A 7,638-nucleotide genomic window follows, 5' to 3' on the forward strand; every position below is an offset into this window, starting at 1 on the left:
ATTACAGGCACGCACCACCATGCCCAGCTAATTTTTTTGTATTTTTAGTAGAGACGGGGTTTCACCGTGTTGGCCAGGATGGTCTCGATCTCTTGACCTCGTGATCCACCCGCCTCGGCCTCCCAAAGTGCTGGGATTACAGGCTTGAGCCACCGCGCCCGGCATTTTTTTTTCTTTTAAAGTTTTAGTTTCTTAACCAAGATGTACTCCTTGTAGAGACTATTTGAAGACTTTGGGTCATCCATTGCTGAGATTGAATAGAGGTTTTACACTGTCCTTTTTGTGAAAACACTGTGCTGAATTTTGCATAAAGAGAAGGAAAACAAGTGAATATCTGTGACCAAGAAAATGAATTGTGGTGCATGACATTTTTCTTCTCAAATCCGTTTCCTCTATTTATCTTTGAGAGGATATTACATCTTTCCCCTTCCCCCACCCCCCAAAAAAGGGTAAATTCTATGTCCTTCCTTTATGAAACTCAACCAGCCACATTGTGAGGTTTTGGCTACTTGACATTGTCGGCCAATAGAATGTGAGTTGAAATGACAAAGGCCAGTTCAAAGTAGAAACTTTAAAAGTCATTGTGGGGCTCAGCAATCTTGCTCGTTTACTCCATACTGAAAATGGTATTCCCAAAATATGTCACTCCTGCAGCCTGAAAAAGAAGATACATGGAGAAGAGCTTCAACTATACTGAAGCTGCTAACATGTAACAGAGATAGAAATACAGCATAGCTGTAAACCACAAATATTATGTAGCTGTTTGTTGCTATAGCATAACCTAAAAATAACTGACAAGCATAGTGCCATGCCTACAAGACTCAAAGCCTAAAAATTACACTTCACCTGATCCTTTTCCAACTGGGTTGTGATTAATTACTGTCATCGGGAGATCCATTCAGCACTAAAAGAAATGTGGGTTACTACTTTCCCAGAAACACCACCTTCTCTCAACCTGATCTCAGTCCCATGAACATGACAATTTCTTATAATTAGTGATCCACAGATAACATTGTTTTTTTTTTCTCATTTATTTCTGCCTAGGGGATAGTAACAACTTCTTGCTCTTATTATACTCTGATTAACATTGCCCTTCTTTTTATGTATTTTTGTTCCTGAAGCCCTTCTACTTTCTAACACTTCTACAATAAATTTCCTATATTAAATCCCTTTCTGAATAAAATACCTAGAGTAGATTGTTTTCCAGGCTGCACCTGAAACATACAGACATGACGTTAAAAAAAGAAGTTTGGAATGTCAGCTTCATGTTGGTTAAAAAAAATAAACTAAATAAAATCCTGGGGAATGTGAAAATTGCCAAGGAAATGAAAAAATAAAGACAGAAAAGAATACTACCACCTGGGAAGTATTATGTGATGACATATATTTAACCAATCATATGAAATAGACATTATTCGCTAAATTGTTACTGTGAAGACACTTCAGTTCAGAGAGATTAAGTGAATGTCCCAAAATTATTCATCATTGAGAGGGATAATATTACAACTCATGGCTGTGTGGCTTTGAAGTCTGCTTTTTTTTCAAATTTCAAACTCTTTTAATAATACAAAATGAACTAAGATAAACTTTCAAGTAATATAAAATAGTATAAGAGTTAATTGTGCAGCAAAGTACAATATCATAAAATGATATCGATCAGTGGGATATGTCCATAGAGAAATGTGATCTAAGAAAATATGTTGAAAGAGATGTGGTTTATACTGTATCGTAAAATATACATCAAATTAGTGTAGGCAACAAAGAATACATTAACATGTGGAGGTGCCAAAAAAGAAACACAAAGAGACGACTAAATATTATTTGCCTCAAGAATACTGAAGTTGTTGGGTTGACAGACATTGGAATTAGACTTCTGAGTTAATGAGAGATAAAGTAGAGACAGCTGAGTGGTTAGTTGAGTTTAGCCCCAGCCATGGAAACTATGAGAGCCTCTGAAATTTTCTTAAACAGGTTAGTTATTTCCCTGGCAATATAAAGGATAGATAAGATCAGAAGAAACTTAAATGACGTATTAGTTGGTATGCTTTTGCATTAATCAAACGTTGACTTGATAATGTCCAAATGCAGAGGGTTGCTGGTAGATATTACTATTCACATAATCCAGTGTTCAAAGTGTCTAAAAGGTTGGTAGAAAAGAAAATCTGCAAATCTCATAAACCTGTAAAGCCTCCTGGGTATATGTTTTGTTATAATCTTTAAAAAAAAAAAAAAAGCTAAAAGTTGCAAAACTTCTCTAGTAATTCTGCCAGTATTTTTTCACCTGTTCTTCTTCAGACATAACTAAAATCTGTTCTGCTTTAATAAAGACTTTTTTCTTTTCTTTAGGTTTCTATGACCATAGATCAAGCTGGAAAACAACCATGTGCAATTGTATGCCAGAGGTGAAAGAACAGCCCAAATCCACAAGCTACTTTTGTGCCTTACAAATTATTTGTTGGTACTAATGTGATTTACAATTAATATGTGATTGTTTTACGTTATATTGTGTACCATGCAAAGCCAAGTTAATGTTTTATTATTTACATTGCCAGCAGAGTCTACTAAAGCCTTGAGCATATATGAGGTGTGTTATGGGCTGAATTTTGTCCTTCCAAAATCTATATGTTGAAGCCTTAACTTCCAATACCTCAGAATATGACTGTATTTAGAAATAAGACCTGTAAAGAGGCAATTCAATTAAATATAAGACCATTAGGTTGAACCCTAATCTATTCTGACTGGTGTCCTTATAATAAGAGAGAATTTGGATGTACAAACAGAACCAGGTATGTGCAGAACCAGAGGAAAGATCATGTGAAAACACTGTTCTAAGGTGGATTTCTGCAAGCCACGGAGAGAGGCTTCAGAAGAAACCAAACTCTGATAACACCTATATCTTGCTCTTCTAGCATTTAGAACTATGAGAACATAATTATCTGTTTTTTAAGCCACCCAGTTTGTAATATTTTGTTATAACAGATACAGAAAACTAACAAACGTTACAAAAATACAGTAAATAATGCATGTTACTTGATAAAAATAAAGTGAGAAACTTTTAGTACATAAATTAGGTAAACAAAATGTAAAATGTTTATCTTCAGCTTCTATACAAACATAAAATTTTCTTTTAACTTCTCTGAATTCTCATATTTCTTTTTTAATTTGTTCCAGGTTCAAATAATGAGCGTTTTGTAAACAGTGTCTCAAACTGAATTTGATAACTGAAACTGACTGTCTATATTGGTAATGTAATTTCTAAATTATATCTTCAGCATCTATGTACTACAGAAACATTTCATAACATTCTAAAATTAATGAATTTTCCCAGAAAAGTGATTCCAATCATTTGAAACTTTGTATTTATGTACATGATCAATTTAATGCAAACCTAAGGCATTCCACAAATGTATCTAAAGATCTTATCACAGGATGTAGCATGTACTATATTTCTATAGATTAGCAGGAAATTCATGAAAATTCAAACCAAGTATAAGTTTTATAAATCACAATGGACTTTTCCATTGCTTGTGTTAGTATTTAACTTTTCAAGTATTTTAATTCTGTTTCCCGAGCCAGTCTATAAATTCAAGAATTACTTCTTGTATCACCCACAGCAAAATCAAAAATGCATACACTATAAGTAATCTATAGTCTGTGGATAGAATGAATCCATTCTAACAGCTTATGAAAGTGAGTTCCTAGAAATATTTTATATATATTTAAATATATTTATATTAATATATTTAGATACATTTATGTGTAGAAACTATATAAATATATATAAATACATTTATATTTATATATATTTAGAAATAAGACCATATATATATATTTTTTATTGCATTTTAGGTTTTGGGGTACATGTGAAGAACATGCAAGATTGTTGCATAGGTACATATATGACAATGTGGTTTGCTGCCTTCCTCCCCATTACCTATATCTGACATTACAGGCAATTCAATTAAACATAAGACCATTAAGTTGAACCCTAATCTATTCAGACTGGTGTCCTTAAAATAAGAGGGAATTTGGATGTATGAACAGGACCAGGGATGTACAGAACCAGAGGAGAGATCATGTGAGAATACTGTTCTAAGGTGGATATCTGCAAGCCATGGAGAGAGGCTTCAAAAGATATATATATATCTTTTTAGATATATATATATATCTACACACACACACACACACACACACACACACATATACATATATATATATACACATACACACATATACCTATATATATATATCTTCTCAAAAGACATATATATATTCTCAGAAGATATATATCTTCTGAGATATAGATCTCTTCTGAAATATATGTATCTTCTGAAGCCATATATGTGTGTGTGTGTGTGTGTGTGTGTGTATACATACATAAACACATATATATATACAATAAAGATAGGATCTCACTATGTTGTCCAGGATAGTCTCAAACTTCTGGATCCAAGCAATCCTCCTGCTTTGGTCAAAGTGCTAAGATTACAGGCATGAGTCACCACACTTGGCCACTATGAATTACTATTTTTTTAAATCGCATTCTGGCCTCTGTTTCTACCTCAGTTTGGCTTTTTATCCCACTATGTTGGATGATTTCCACAAAAATCTTTCAAAAAGATATTGATGTTGATGTTTTTAATGTAATAACATTGAGCCATCAAGTGGATGTACAACTGATTTGTGAAGTAGTTTGAAATTTGTATCACTAATAGTGATTAGACATTACTTTGGATTTTTAACAAACAAAATTAAACATATACTTAGTATTATAAAAGAAGGTACTGTAGTGGTTAAGAGGTAACTCCTAGAATTAGATTGCCTGTGTTACCATTTATTTTTCTGGGAATTTGGACATGTTGTTTAATCATTTCGTGGCTTTATTTTCTCATCTATGAAGTGGGTCTAAAAAGACCTACCACAGAGAGATATTAGGAGTATTCCACACATTATATTTGTCAGGCCATGTTGAAATAGGTGTGTTTCTAAGTGTAGTCTGTGGAAGTGCTTGTTAAATACATAAGTAAATATTATATTGTTTATGCTGATTCTACTATCCAAAAAGTATTATTTTTTTCTTTCATTGAGTTTTATGCTATGCAAACAATTCTCTGCCAGTTTGTTGATGGAAAACGTATCACTATGAAAATACAAAGTCAACTTTTACATTTTAAAAAATTAACTGAAAAGCTGTTTTAAAAACTTATTGCAAAGAAATGATTGCAAGTCATGGAAATATGGAGAAGCCATAAAGAGACATAATTTCTCCAATTCTTAAGTTTTATTCCCTGTTGACTAGATCAATATCTTTTATCTTACTTAGATTTACCAAAAATATCTAATCATTTCAAATCCTTCATTTTTCTACCCTTACCTATTTCAACACATAAAAATGAATAACTTTATCAGGGCAAAGTATCTACAACAGTGTGAGAATTCTGCTGTTTCAGTCAGAATTCTCCCTGCCGAGGCAAGTCCGTCTATACTTAATCTTTCCTATTTCTTTGGTCTTCTGATCAAAGTTTGTTCTGACTCTTTTAGTAAATTCATCGGTCATTCTCCTTTGATAAAAACCAGTTCATGGACAAATCAAATGTATGCTTCTCTCATCTTATGCAATTCTATGAAGAGTCACATAAAAATGAAATCCAGTTCTAGGATATCAAAGAATCACCAAGTTAAAGGAGAAATTGAGCTCTAAGGGGAATAACTTCCTATTGAAACAACAACAAAAAAATCTGAAGTCCAAGGAGAAAAAAATAACCTTTAGTAATTGCCTTGTTATCACTCAGTTTATTCTTTTTAGCTTTCTCCAGCCCTTCTTGTTAAAGGGCTCGATGACAAACTGCATTCACTAATATAGAAGCACTATATTGTATCTATGTGAGTGAGTACATCATAAGACAATTGAAAACACCTACAATACCATGCCAAATTAAGCAGAGAAAACAATTTCTTTAACATATTGGTTTCCATGTGATCTTAATTATAATAAAATTAATACATGGATATAACATTATTTAAATTTTATTCCCTGTTCAGTATAAATGCAAGAAGATTGCACTAAAATTGATCTAGTTAATATTACTAAGAAAATATTTGATGCTTATGAAATTAGAATGTTTGCTTAGCATTCATTAAAAGTACACACACAGCTCAATCCTATCAAATATAAAAAATAGTTAAGATCTTTGACATTTTGACATAATTTTACAGTGTCCTCACATAATTCAAAAATAGAAAAATTTTACTCATACTAAGCATCTCTTTGACAGGGAGTTCTGACCTTGAAAGGCACATTATTCCAGTTAATGAGCAATTCCAAGGGTGCATCTTCTATAGTAAGCTGAATATGATTGCCCACTGAGTGCAATTCATTGGTCCTACATCTGTTCTCTAGAGTCTTACAGAAAATATTAAGTCATTATTTTACATGGCAGACCTTTAAGCACTAAATATGCTACTTTGCCCTCCAAATTGCAATTTTCCAGAAGGAATATCTGGCCACAGTTAAAGCATATATACAGGATTTCATTAATGAAAAAAGAATCAGAGTGTCAATTTGATGAGCTATCTGTGTCCAATTTGGATCCTTGGGGAAGATTTCAACCCTGAGCCACATTGATTTAATTAAAATATTCTAAAATATTAGCTAAATAAGCCCCCATTTGAAGTCCTTCAAATTCACATTTAAAGTCAATTCAGCCCTTTAGACATGCTCTTAATGTTTAGCTTCCTGTATCTCTGCTGTAGTTGCTGTTTTATTTTTTTCTTTTTCCTCCAGCTGTCCTCAATATAAATTGATGGGAAGAGTACACACATACAACATTGTAAAAATGCTCATTCCTGTTTTTGGACTGCTGGCCAAGCAATTCTTTCCCATTGAACATTGGCAGCACGGTGTTATTTCTTTTATGGATTTCCATTTTTCTGAATTTTCTTTGCAATTTGGCCTAGAAAATGGGATCCTAGGAAGTTTTAAGGGTCTAATAACCAGGAGTCTTTGGAATTCATCAGGGGCAGAAATGATGCCAGCTGAAATGCAAGCATTTGCATTATTGCCCTCTTCAAAAATAATGGAAAAGTCTGGGGCTTACTGTTTTTTTACCAGGTGGAGTAAGTAGATATTTCAAACAGAGGATTGTTGAGTACCATAAATGCAGTAAAGTTTTGAGACCAAAGAATCTAAGGTGGCTTAGAATACTTACTGGCCAACCTACCATTATATTCTTCCTCAAGCCCTCAAATAATTACGTAACCATAGTACATTAAAGATGTACTGTAGCACCAATGGTAACAACTTAGAGAGACCTTTCTGAATACCTGAGTTCCATCTACACTATGTGCTTTAGTCCACTGACATAGATAGTAGAATGTTTCACAGCTGCATTTTAGGATATGTAACTTACAGATCTTTAAAATCATATTTATTTGATTTTAATGTCTTCATATATAAATATTCCATTATCATCCAAATAATTTGAAAATTGTTTTCTAGTTTTAAGAACCTCCAATGTCTTTCTTAAGAGGGTAGTTAACAGAGGAATTTTGCATTTCTCCACTTGAGCACTACAAACCAACTGTTTTTAGTACCCAGTAAAGTAACGGATATTGTATTTTTTTTAAAAAAAAAAGCCT

Source organism: Cebus imitator, unplaced genomic scaffold (genome assembly GCF_001604975.1).
Source record: "Cebus imitator isolate Cc_AM_T3 unplaced genomic scaffold, Cebus_imitator-1.0 Scaffold333, whole genome shotgun sequence".
Taxonomy (NCBI): Eukaryota; Metazoa; Chordata; class Mammalia; order Primates; family Cebidae; genus Cebus; species Cebus imitator.